This window comes from Pezoporus wallicus, unplaced genomic scaffold, assembly GCF_028554395.1.
Source record: "Pezoporus wallicus isolate ANWC-B61680 ecotype Strahan unplaced genomic scaffold, APGP_CSIRO_Pwel_v1 contig_6598, whole genome shotgun sequence".
NCBI lineage: Eukaryota > Metazoa > Chordata > Aves > Psittaciformes > Psittacidae > Pezoporus > Pezoporus wallicus.
In genome coordinates, this window is record NW_026637213.1 from 1,372,746 (window position 1) to 1,386,335 (window position 13,590).

A 13,590-nucleotide genomic window follows, 5' to 3' on the forward strand; every position below is an offset into this window, starting at 1 on the left:
AACATAGGATTAGTGTAAGTCATATCAAATATGATCAGCCTCCCTTGAGAATGTCACTAAAATAGATTTTTGCATCTTTCAGATATTTAAGATTAAAAAACTCAGCTGAGGAAAGAAATGCAGTAGAATCACCTCTATCTTTTACACCAGCATTTCTTAACATAATTGAGAATGAACATTTTCCCTTAAGCCTGTGGCTTGGACTCCTCTAGAGAGGCTCTCATGTAAGTGGCCTCTTTCATCGTTTTCCCCATACCCTCCCCATGACAGTAGATATTCAGGGACAGATGCTCATGAGGGCGGTTGAATTCCTATCTGAAGTCATGCCTTCTTGACACTTCTGTAATGCTTATTTCTGCTTCCTCATGTGTGGGAGACTGGAGACCATAGGCTATGAGAATCATCTGGTGGCAGACAGCAATGTGAGAAGCCACAACATTGTGACTGTTGTAGAGCATAGCATTTTCACGTAACTTATTGGCTTATACCAGGAAAGGCATTAAGGACAGAGAATCCTGCCCTTCTGAGGATGTGAAGAGCTCAGATGACTCGACAAACTCTTTTTCTCTACAAATTCCTTCTGAAGAGTGTTTAATTGTTAGCGCTTTGCTGGATTCTAGCTTCCAGCGGGCTCTTAATGGACCAATAAGCTTCAGCTAGTCTGAAGATCCTTCACCACCTGCATTAGGCTTGCTGCTCTGGTTGTGAAGAAAACCTATGCAGAAGCTGAGGGTGTTTAGTAGAACTCCTCTGATATTTCTGTAGTAACACTCTTTTCTTCTTTTCTGGGGGAAGTAGCACATCTCTAGATGTAAGTTCTGTGCTTTCCTGTCACTTTTATGATATAGAGATGCACCAAACTCCTCTGCAGAAATTCTGCGGAGCTGTGGGTTGAAAACAGCCTGAGGTAGTTCCTGATTTTTAAAATTGGATCTTTAAGACTTTCCTTGAACTTCTATCTATTGATCCAGACCTTGCAGTTTTCACAACAGCGTTTCAAATAGCTAAAACCATCCTAGCTACCCCCCCCCCCCCCAGTTTAGTTCCTCCTGACTACATAAGCTAAAGGTTAGGTCTCATCTGAGCTTTGGTAAATGATGAAATAATGTGCTATTTAAGTGTTAATGTGGGGCTAATAGTCCATGTGGATTCACTTCAGTTCCTTCTGCTTCTTTCCTCCTAGGTTTACTTTCAGTGTAGTGCATCAGCCTGTAACGCAGATGCTGTGAAATCCTGTATACTTCACTGACCTCCTGAGAGGTAAAAAAGGTAAGAACTTTTTATTTTATATCTTTTTAATGCATTTTGGGGGCAATACGGAAATAAGAAGTGCCAACACCATTTTCTGTAATGAAGGTGTGGCTTCAAATGCCTTGCACCATGAAGTTTAGCGTACCAACTCAGACTGTGGATGTAGGTAAATCTGTGCAAGGATTTCTTAAGCCATACAGTGTCAAAGTTGCAGGTTATCTTATGTGTCTGTGTGTTTGAACTACCCTTCCAGGAAGTTCCTCTGAATTTTCTAGAGCCTCTACTGTTGAAGACCAGATTGTAGTTATTTTCAGGCAACCACTATGTCCTTTGAGAATGAAATTCATTAAGGGCCATTCAATCTAAAATGTCAGATGGCATGGAAAGCCATAAGCATTTGCAAAGACTCATATACAAAAAAGAGAGCTTAATAACTAATAAATTAATTGCTAGGTTTACTTGGTCCTTTTTGAGGATAGGTGTTTCTAACCAATTGACTGGAAGGAGAAAGAATGGTTGAACCCATCTCTGCTCTACCCCCTATTTCACATCAGGATCCAAGTCTACCATTAGAGAAACTCTGGCCTACCCTCTTACTCAACATGACTAGAAGTCATCCTATGGTAGAGTGTCTGCCTTAATACTGACTTCAGGGTGGGTATTTACAAAAGATTGCCCTTGAGAAATAGCAACCATTTTTTGTAACACTAGCACCACCCTGAGAAGCGGAAGGAGGTTCTTCTTTCTCCTCTTGCAGTTCTGATGTTCATAGAAGGATTCTGCCACCAGCTTTTTTAGTGGCTCCTGTTGCTCTACACATAAGCATTGCTTTGCTTCTGGATTATCTGAAGTGATGGCTTTAGTCCTGCTACTTGTGGTTCCTGGATCCCTATCTCTGAATTACCAAAGCTCTGACAGTCTTTTAATTGCTCTTGAAGTTTTCTATGTGAAGTTTTACTGAAGTGTTTAGAACACTAAAAATATGTTTAGAGGACACGATGATTCTGTAGACAAAGTATGTTCATCTGATCTGTATGAATACTTAACAAAAAAAAATCTGGTGTTTTTCTCTTCCTGCCTCTCCTGTACCCAGATTTTTTGGCCCTGATTCTGAGCCTCCCTCCTCTCTTCCTCCCTGTTTCAAAACTCATTCTCTCCTACAAGCCTTTAAAGTGCATTTTCATTCTACAGAGACTCCTACCCTCATCTGCTCTGACAGCCTAAGATCCTGGCTGGTCTATTAATTTAATATTTATGAATATTAAAGGACTCCAGCCTCCTACCACCAACCCATTCCTTAGTCAGGACAAGGGGCAAAGTCTTGCCTGCTGTGAACATTAAGTATTTTTAATAAGGCCCCGTTAAGTCCATAGCAACTCACTCATCTTCAGGGCATGATACCATTTACTTGTGTCTGGGGAATTTCAGACTCAGTGTGAAACCTATTTGCACACTTTGAATATTGACCCCCGCTTATAAGACAGGACACAATTTTTATGAAGCGTTTTGGGGAGAATCAGATCTTTTCTTCAGTTTCACCCTCTTTTCTCCCCTGTCCAATCCTACTTCTTGGGGAATCATCTCAAAACACAGCCTTGAAACAAGCACTGGAAATGGAAAGGCTCCAGGTACTAACCTGGAACTTGAAGTGAAAGGCAGAATGGGAGGACAGTATTATGCTTGTAGCTTGGGTTATTTCCAAATATATAAATGAAGGTACTTACTAGGTGCAATTGAGTTTGAACTGTTCCCTGTGTTACCGTAAAGGTATAGAATATACTAACAACACAGAAATGTGATGGAGACAAGGCAGGTCCCAGAACTGCTGAAGGGGAGCTGGAAAATAAGAGATCACACAGCCACTGAGTATGAAGCAGATGGAAAGGAGTGACCCCTTTTAGAGCAATGCTGATGTTTGAACCTGAAATCCATACTGCGTCTGAAGCACTTTTGCTGTCTGCTGTCTTGAGGCAGATGAATTGCTCTTTTGTTTGAGTAGGTGGCATAAGACATGTAAGTGCATTGACAGCCCCTTCAATCTTTTGTAACCCTTTGACCATGTGTTTGCTTCAACTCGGAAAGTCTGAATACTTTCTCTCACAAAGTTGACCTCAATTTGAAACTGAAATACATTAATATTCAGAAACTATATATATAATAGCAACACAGTTTGTTGCTATTTGTGTGCCAGCAATTGTGTATGACTCTTTCTTCTCACAACTCAAGCCGCATGTGACTTGTTACATTGCAGTATATGATCATCCTGCAGCCTGCTAGTTCCACTGCGGTTCAACCTTTCTCTATTCCTTTCATGCTGGTTTGAGGTTTTAGTACTACCTTGGCTAGCTGAGATTGACTGCAAGGTTTTGGGAAGATTGATTAGGAATTCAAGAGGATTTTGATCAAGTGGAGATACTGTTCAAAATTAAGCAGATGGAATTCGAGGCAAGTGTAGAGATTTGCCCTTAAGAAGGAGAAATCAAATGAACCAGTAAAAATGGGGATGACTCTCTCAAGCAGCAGCACTAAGGAAGACATGTTGGATTAAATAATCTGCAAATGGCAAGAGTCTCATTCCATATTCAAAGGAAAAAACAATGGGAGGGGGACCTATGCTGATTAGAGGCAGGATTAGAGTAGTGCTTGTATATAGGGAAGTTGGGAAGTACTTCTAAGGAGGCTTTAGCTGGAGCATTTTTGCTCAGCCTTGGTAACAGCTTTGGAGAAACAGGCTCTAGGGAAAAGGAACATTGTGAAGAAGCCTCTCAGGGGAAGCACTGATACTGAGACAGATGGGAATATAAGAGTCTTGGGGGTAGTGGGAGAACGTTAAGTAAGTTACCCTCTTGTGGGTGGAGAGAATATGAAGTAAGGTCAGACAATTCACTCTTAACAGATGCCTCAATAATGCATTAGAATCATCTTCATTTTATTTTTTTAAGTGGTTGGATAAGGATCTTCAGAAATAACCAAGGTAAGGCTCTCTACTTCCTTAAGGAAGGCTAGGAGGGGCTTTCTGGCCCTACTTTTCATGATCTGTCAATGATGAATTGGATTATGACTACTCCATTTGACCTCAAGTGAAGATGTTTTTAATTTCTAAATCAAAACTGCCATTCAAGAACAATGAGCAGTGGCTTTGGGACCTTCCTGTGCCAGCTTCTCATGTATTCCTTTCTGCTTGCAACTTGTGTTCACTGGATGGGGACCATACAGTGCCAAGACTGTTCTCTAGGGTACTATTGGAGATGTATCAAGAATTTATGGTCTCTGCCCATCTTTTTCTTGTCTCCAGGATCAATGCAACTCAAACTTACTTGTAGGTCTCCCATTCAGGATCAGGGTTCAAGAGTCATCTGCTTTCTGAACTCTACCTTGCTCTGCTATTCTGGGGTTTTTATTTTGGAAGAGTTGTTAGGAAGCAGATAGTGCAGGCACTAGCTGACAAACTGCAGGCTAGTAAAAGACTGACCTGAGAGACAGCTAGCAACTGAGGCTGGAGTGTGAAAGTAGAAAATCCTGTAAACTGTAGTTGTAAATGCACTGCAGATGAAATGGGCTTCCTTGCATTGGTGCAGCAAGGCTAGGGACTTTATCAAAGGTAGCTTACAGGATATGTCAATCTTGTGTACAGCTGCAGTTAAAGAAAAGACAGGCCTTAATAAATCTCTTCACTGAAATATGCTTTCCTTCCCTCTCACCTCTGCTGTCAAAGGCTTGCTTTCAGTTACCTTTCTAAAAGGAATGGTCGTATGTGCAAAAGAATCTCAAGATTATTTCCCTGCTTTTCGTCTTTCCTTTAGCAACTTGCTCAGTTTTTCACTCTGCACCTCAACAAAGGCTGTGCTCCCAGAGAACCTGGGCAATAGCCACAGTAGTTCAATGAAAGTATTGAGAGGCTGAACTGAAGTGTTTGGAATAATACTTTAGAAATGTCCTGGTTAGAAGAAAAGACATGGCTCGGGCAATAGAGGCTGCTACTCTTGCTTTTCCCCATGGTTATGTGAGGTCTGGGAGCATGATTATAGAATCATAGAAGAATTAGGGCTGAAAAGGACCTCAAGGTTATCTAGTTCCAACCCTCTGCCATAGGCAGGGTCACCACACACTAAACCATGTCGCCAAAGACTCCGTCCAACCTGGCCTTGGTGATCCCTGCAGCTCTTTTGTAGCAGATACACACTCTTGTTCCAGTGAATATGGAGATAACATGGTGCAGCCTTCTTCCCTGGGAGAGGGTCTTGCTCTGCAGGACACAGGCAGCAGTCTTTTGTTAAATGATCTTGCTGAATACCCTGGGCAGCTTTTATCTGAGGCATCAAATATTGACTGTGGCTGTTCTTGAGGCAGTCTCCACGTGCTGCTGTGGCAAATGAAGTCCCAGATTCTGGGGACTTTCATACAGGAGCAGAATAGATCACAAGCAGAGTAGCTGAACTGGATCACCCAGCCAGAATCCCAGCATGAAGTACTCTTATAGTACCTTAGTAAATTTCTTACACGTACTTCCATATTCTGTTTGAAGGCCATGCTGCTAATTATAGCAGCCATGTACAGTGAAATTTGCTCAAGATGCCCAGTAAAACATTTGCTGACACTTTGAAGGCTGTGTTCTCCCTGTGTGGCTGAAGACCATTGCCCTTTTACCTAGGTATCCAGAAAATCTGGACTGTAACTGCCCAAGGGTGGGTTGAAGGAGGATGGTGGTAGGGTTCCAATTGTTGGTAGTTTGTAGTTTGGGTAGTTTCTGACTACCAGCTACAGCTGTGACCACGGGAGACTGTGACTAAAGGCACTCACTGGTTTTCCTTAAATGTATAGTGATAATATACAGTTGCTGATATGACTGCCTGAGGAGATCTTGGTGCTTTCTAATATAACATTAAGCCTTCTCCACGTACATCTTGCTGCATTCTAATGTGTCTCACAAATGCTTCAGTAGGCAGAGACTACAGTGAAAAAGGTATTGTATTCTGTTAATTCTCACAGCTCTGTAACAATTTCTGTGAGATGCTTAGTCAGGCTGCAGCTGTCATGCTGAACATCTTTCCCATTGCAGGCATTAACTACATACATGTAGTACAACAGGGCTTTCCTAGCTGGGGAAATACACTGGGGAAAATGTGTATATTACTAAGCTGCTCCCCTCATTACATTTGCCTACAAGGTACCTCAAAGTGCTGAGGCTTTTTTATTCGTGTGCGTAGCTAATTCATCCCCTTCTGTGCAATGGAGAAATGAAGATACAGATCTGAGATGGTATTGAGTGACTAACAAATCTGAGGTCTGGGCTTGCATCCTCTGATTCTTCATCTGCGTTAGCCGCTAGTCAAGGTACTTTTTCTTTTCACCCAGTGTCTTTCTTCAAATTTGATCATCAAATCCATTGTGAAACTCCAGACTCATTTTTGCCAATGGTAGACTACCATCAGACAGTAGATGATCTCTAATACATAACAGAAAGCATAGTGTAGCAGAAGTGGAGGAAATCCAGCATTTGACGGATCTGTGAGGGTTTTACGTTAGCTGCCTTCTACCTACTTCTGTTACCAGATTCCTGCCTGTGATGTGATAGGCCTTGAAACTCTTAAAATTATCACTTCTTAAGTAATTTGGGGTAGTTACAGACTTAAATCAAATATCTTCATAGATGAACCTATAAGGCCTTTAAATATAGGTTGCTTTTATTTGAAAAGCACTTCAACTGATTGGAAGCAAGAAAGCAAAATCTCTGTCCACATCTGGATATCAGAATTCAAACCAGCCTCACACCCAAGCTCCTGGGGTTCAAGTGAGGCTTTTGATACTGGATTATTTTGAATGGAAAACTTCAGACTGACTGCTAATTTTTTTCCAAGTCAAATGTATCAAATTGTACAGTAGCACTTAGCATTTTAAGATGCAAGTGCAATAAGGTGAAAGCCTTACAACTACAACTGATGTAATGAAAACCCTTTAATCTCATTAGTCAGTGAAGCACTATGAGAGTCCCTTCTGTCAAACCTGTGCCTCAGACATGTTGTGGCCTCAGGCGATGTTTTGGAATTGAAGTTTCAGCTTTCTGAATCCCAACCTGATTGGCAATTTAAGTGCGTGTAGTCAATTAGAGTGGCAATTTTGAGCCTCTTTCCATTCGTGGACACCACAGATGTGTTCATTCCAGGGGTGGTTTAGATCCTGGTATGGTGAGTTGGGCCCCACTGGTAATAAACTTAATTCTCAAAGTCACTTTTTCAGATTTCCCCTAGGAACAGTTTATATCAGAGCTCCAGGGGCTAAGCTGGAAAGTACTGTAAGGCTATAGGCAGAGGAAATATACGGCCTTTCCATTTTACCTTTCCCATCAGGACGTTACAGCTCTGCAACAAAAGGATTGTGGATTGCCTTGATGTTTTTATGTCCCCTAATGCCAGGCTTATCTCTTTAAGGCAGAAATGCAGCTTCCTGTTTATTTACCTGTCCCACATCCAGCTGTCTCACATCCTAACCTTTTAAGGCATCTCCTCCTAGAGAACAGGTTTGTAAATCCAGCCACAGAGCCCTATGTGATAATGCTGCTCTTTATCCGTACTGTCTGCTTTGTCCAGGAGCAAGACTTCATGCTTAAATTTGCCACACACCCGTCCATCTACTCATGTGATGGTGGCATTCCTCATAGTTTGGTATTCATAGACCTGCTTCAGCTAGCCCTCTTTGAAGGAAACTACTCGGTGTAGCTCTTCAGCTCTGGTATTATTAAAGCAAAAGTATTGGTATGAAAATGCCTTTAGGCCCTGATACATTGCTGGTTATTAATATTAGGAGAGAAACTCTTAGATTGCTACTTTGCTTTCTCCTCTACCTGAGGAATTGATTCCCCTCTGCCACTGCAATGCCACTTGCCTTGAATGTCTTCACTGCAGACTTCTCTAGCAGTTTTGAAGGATCCAGGGAAATTGGAAAGAGGGAAGGCTAATAATGTGCATTTCTCATGTTAGAGAATGGGAGGAGCTACAGTAATGGTGCATTAAAGGTAATATAGCTGAAAAGCATGAAAAGAACTAATAGGTATGCCAAAACTGGTATGAATGATGAAGTAATGGGAAGCCTGGATGTGGAAAGAGAAGGTGGGCAGTAGAAGTGGCACGTGGATTGGCTCCCACAGTAGCACGTCATTCAGATACCAGCCCCTTTAATTTCATCTTCCCAGGATGCTTAGGTCAAGGGGAATAAAAAAGAAAAGCTTTCAAGTTATGTGAAGATGATGGCAGGAATGTAAGTGAACAAACTAACTCCTGTTTGATGCCTGAATGCTGGACAGACCTCTTCTCACATACCTTCTTGCTTTGTGGGCAGGTAGCAAAGACAGTTTGACTAAAATCAGTTTTGGTTTTGAAATGGACACTCTGTCCTCTGAAGTCTCACTGTGCCTGTGATGTTGCAACATCATTTGCTCCCCACCACTCTCAAAAGCTGACTCAACACCAGACAGTGCAGATTTATACCCACAGAGCCTTCTCTAGCTAAGCAGCTTCAGCCTCTATCTATCCTTCCAGCAAGAGAGCTTTTCCTAATGTTTAAATCAAATCTCTTTTACTGCAATTATATCCTGGAGGTTCTTGCTTGGTCTACCACAGACATACTGATCATCTAATAATCCAACTCTTTAATGAAGTTTTACATGTCATCTTGCCCCTGTCTTTTCTCTTTCGCTGAGAGAGCCCAAACCTTGATCTTTATTAATAGTCATATTTTGTAGACCTGCAGACATGCCTGTTCTCCACTGGAACAGTCGAAATTGATATGTCTTGAGGTAGGATGTCAGCAAACTAGGCATGATACTGCAAATAACAGTTTAAGAGTACTGAATATGTGGAGAAGTTAATCTAAACTCACTAATGAGGTGCCAGATCATTAGAGAAAACAGAAACTGGTGAGATGACATTTAATTGGTAAATAGAAGCTATTGTAATTGATTAAGGCTGAATACAGAACTAGGTCCTTGAAAAATCTGCATTTTTCCTCTTTTTAAAGAAACGATCTTTTGAGAGAAGTTGGTGAAAACATCAGGTTTTGTTTTTTTTTTCAGGTGGGGGGAATCACGTTCTTGGGTTTGAAGTGAAATGTTGTGCTTTTAAAATTCTGAGAAAAGTTAGTAGAATTCTAGGTAGAACATTATTTCAAGTGTGTTATTCTGCTTTAAATACACTGAAGTAAGATGTGGTGAAATGTGAAAGTGTTTTTTAACTAGTACACTTGGATGAGCTGGGCACGAGTTCCAGAAATGTTCTGTTCCAAATCACTCCTTTTCAAAGGTAGGAGGAATAAACATATCTATATCTCTCCATGTGTAAATGTGTGTAACAGAATCATAGAAAGGTTAGGATTGGAAAAGACCTTAAGATCATCCAGTTCCAACCTCCATAACATGTTTGCATGTAATTTTTACCTGTCCTATTCAAAACATGCATTTACTTTGCATGAAGCAAAAGAAAGCAGCCCCGGTGATGCTGAAGGCAGCTATGGGAGCTGCTAAACAGAGAATCAGAGTCCTCCAATTTGGAACTGCATGCGTAAAAGTGTCATGGCATGGAGGTGGGAGGAACACCTTCTTTTACACAGCTCAAGTGCAACCACTTTATAATGCAATGTTGCAGTTTGGACACTTGACTTTCAGAATGTCTGGCAGGTTGAACGGAGCTCAAAGCAACAACCGTAATCGGTGGTTGGAGTGACCTTATTTACAAGGACAGATTTAAATGCGTACAACTTGGCTAAGTTATGAAGAAAGGATTTACGCTAATTGTCTGGATATTTGGAGAGCAGTAAAGCCTGGAAAGCACAGACCTGATTAGGGCATTTTAATAACCTAAGCTAAAATTTCACATTGGATGGCAGAATACTGTGACAATGAGATGTCTTAACTTGGTGAGACAGAAGGCATTCTGTGGTATGGGGCTTTTGGAGTTTGCCTGACAAAGAGCAACAGAAAATGCGGGTACACATCCTTCCCTGTGGAAACTCTCTTGCACTGGCCAAGGGTTCCGAATGAGTCAATATTTCTTCTTCCAGTTAAACATGCTGCATAATGGCAGAGCATAAGCAGAGCAAGCTGAATCATTTTTCTTATACAAAATCTGAAGGGAAGCTGTGGTTAAAGGGGTGAGTTTTGATTGTTTCTTCAAATTGGAATCATTCTGAATCTGTTGAGACATGTCATTTTTAGGTTAAATGAAAAATACTGGATTCCTAGTTCTCATCAGACTGTTCTGACATCTATCTGAAGTGTGGTTGCTGTTCAGAGAACCTCTAGTCACAGAATTATTCAAGCTGGAAGGAGATTGTCTAGTCTAACTCCCCTACTGAATTTGCAAGGTCAAGTAAAGCTGTGACTGGATGGGTTTTGAACAGCTGCCAGGCTAGAGACTCTATTGCCCCTCTGGGCAACCTATACCAGTGTTTGACCACCGTCACTATAAAAAATTTTGGGGATTCTTATGTTTTAAATGAATTTCTTGTATTTCATTGTACCCACTGCAGCTTGCTCTTTCTGACTTTGTTTTCTGTACTGCCTGGCATCAGGTATCTATATTGATAAGGCTCACCCTAAACCGTCCTTTCTTGAGGCCAGGTCCTAACTCCATCAATGCCTCATCAAATGCTCTAAGTCCTTAATCATCTTGGTGGCCCATTGCTGGACTGAGTCCTGCATGTCCATGTCTTTATTGCACTGGGGAGCCCAGATGAGGCCACAGCACCTTGAATATTTTTTCTCCAGTGCTGGGTAGAGGGGAAGGATCACCTCCCTTGACCTGCTGTCAATGCTTTTCTTCATAGGAGGGTGCTAACTGCCTTTGTCACAAGGGCACATTGCTGCTTCATTGATAGTTTTGTTGTTATCAGGACTCCAATACCCTCTTCTGCAGAGCTGCTTTGCAACCAGTCAGATCCCAGCATGTGCTGGTGCGTGAGGTTATTTCTCCCCTTGTTTGGGACTTTGTATTTCCCTTCGAACGCTTTGAGAGTCCAGTCATCTCAATTCTTTAGCCCACTAAAGTCCCTCTGAATGGCAGCGCGACCTTCTGAGTGGTATTGGACTGCTTGGAGTACACCACTAGTGACCAACCTCAAGCCAGGCTTTGTGCCATTGACCACAACCCTTAAAGCCCAGCACTTCAGCCAGATTTCAGCCTCACTCTCCACTTACCTATTGCCCTTCTTTCATCTTCTAAACTAGTCGTTTCATTGTAGAAGGCTATCAGGTTGGTCAGGCATGATTTCTACTTCATAAATCCATGCTAACTGCTCCCAATTATTTCTTTTTATCCTTAATATATCTGGAAATGATTTCCAGAAACTTTTGTTCCATCATCTTCCCAGGAATCAAGATAAGGCTGATCGGCCTGTAATTACCAACAGCTCCTTCCTGAAGATAGAGGTGGTGTTTGCTGATCTGGAAATTATCAGTGGAAACCAAATGCATCAATCCACTTCAGTTTTTTCACTTGGCTTGGGAAAAATTATGGTTTACCTGGAATAAATATTAACAATTTTTAAAGCCATTTCTTGAGCTGGAAGAAATGTTTCCATAGTGAAGCTTGGGAAAGGGTAAGGAAGTCAGAGAGTGGAGTTGGATCCTGCAAGTCGCAGCTGTTAGAAGACAAAACTTGTGCTCAAGAGCTCGTTACCACTGAACTAAGACTGTTGGGCTACTTCTACTCTAAGAAGAGTGTTTCAGCACTTCTTCCCTTTCTCATGCCAAAAAGCAATTGTCATTGAGTAACTGGCCACCACATCTGCAGGTCACTGCCTTAGCATGACACCGAAGGGCTCCCTCTTTCAAACTGCTGGGTGGGAGGGGGCTGCAGGTCCTGACTCTTATCTCCTTCTTCTCCTTGTTGCTTTTGTTCTCTGCCTAATTCGTTTTTGAAGGACTGATATTTTATTCAGCAGCCCCTGCTGCGCCATAGCCCGTGATAGAAGTTCCTCAAAAGCACTCCCTCGACAAAACAGCTGGTCTTTGAAACTCTGCAAGTGCTAGGAGGAAAGGTGAGGGTGGTGGGGAGCAATATAGAGGGGGGAGAAGAGAGATGGAAGAGGTGTGTGTGTGTGTGCAGGAAATGCGCTAATTGTGAGGAATAATGAGGCAAAAATATGACAGAGGGTTTTATTGCAAATAATAGACAGTGAACTTCAAACAACAGCAGCGAGTCATTAAAAACACCACAGCAACGCAGTTAAATAAATGCATAATTAGCCAGTGCCGTGAAGGTGGAATTTACTGCTCCAGAGATCCTTAAGGGAGAGTCGATAAATTCACAGCTGGTTTTTTTTTTTTCCTTCTTTCCCCTCAGGAACAGAAGAAAATGTGAATGAGCCCAGGGCTGTTCTCGAGGTTTGGCGGGATTTCCTTCCTCGCTGGCACAAACCACAGTCTCTGTCTCAGCAGAGACAGGGCTGCCAGATCTGCTCTCCCGAGGGAGCTGGGATGATTCGTGAGTGGCAGGACTGAACGTTATGTGTGTTTGGGATTAAAGAAAGAAGTGTGTTTGGTCCTAGGGCAATTCCAAGGAGACATAGGAAAAGATGTAAGTCCCGCATGTGCGTTAACATGAGTGTGTGGAAGACTCACTCTGAGACCTCAGAGCAGCTTCCAGTATCTGAAGGGGGCCTACAAGAATGCTGGAGAAGGGACTTTTCATCAGGGACTGTAGTGACAGGACAAAGGGTGATGGGTTCAAACTGATACAGGAGAGGTTCAGGTTAGATATAAGGAAAAAATTCTTCCCTGTGAGGGTGGTGAGGCACTGGTACAGGGTGCCCAAAGAAGCTGTGGCTGCCCCATCCCTGGCAGTGTTCAAGGCCAGGTTTGGATGGGGCTTGGAGCAACCTGCTCTAGTGGAAGGTGTCCCTGCTCATGGTAGAGGGTTGGAACTGGGTGAGCTTTAAAGTCCTTTCCAACACAAACCATTCTATGACTCTATGGCTATGTAACTGTATATAGGATATCAGGGTATGTTATCCCTTTTCTTGACTTTTGCATAGGCGTCTGAATCCTGCAGGCTTGTGCTGTGGGTTATCACAGTGTGAGCTCTGACCTATGTGTGCATGTAGAAACAGGCTGTCGCATGTGGATCCCTTCATAAGAGGCACCAGGTGGCATGTGGGTCCATTCTGTGATGCTTGGGTACAGAGTGGGGCCGATTTTGAAAGGTAACAAGCTATATGTGTCATTACAGCAGCAAGATAATTCTGTAATGGGATATTTGCATTCTCCAGTGCCACCCATACTAGACCTATGTGAAAATATTCCTCACAAACGTTTTTTTCCTTCCTTCCGGGAAAAAATGTAGGTTTGTT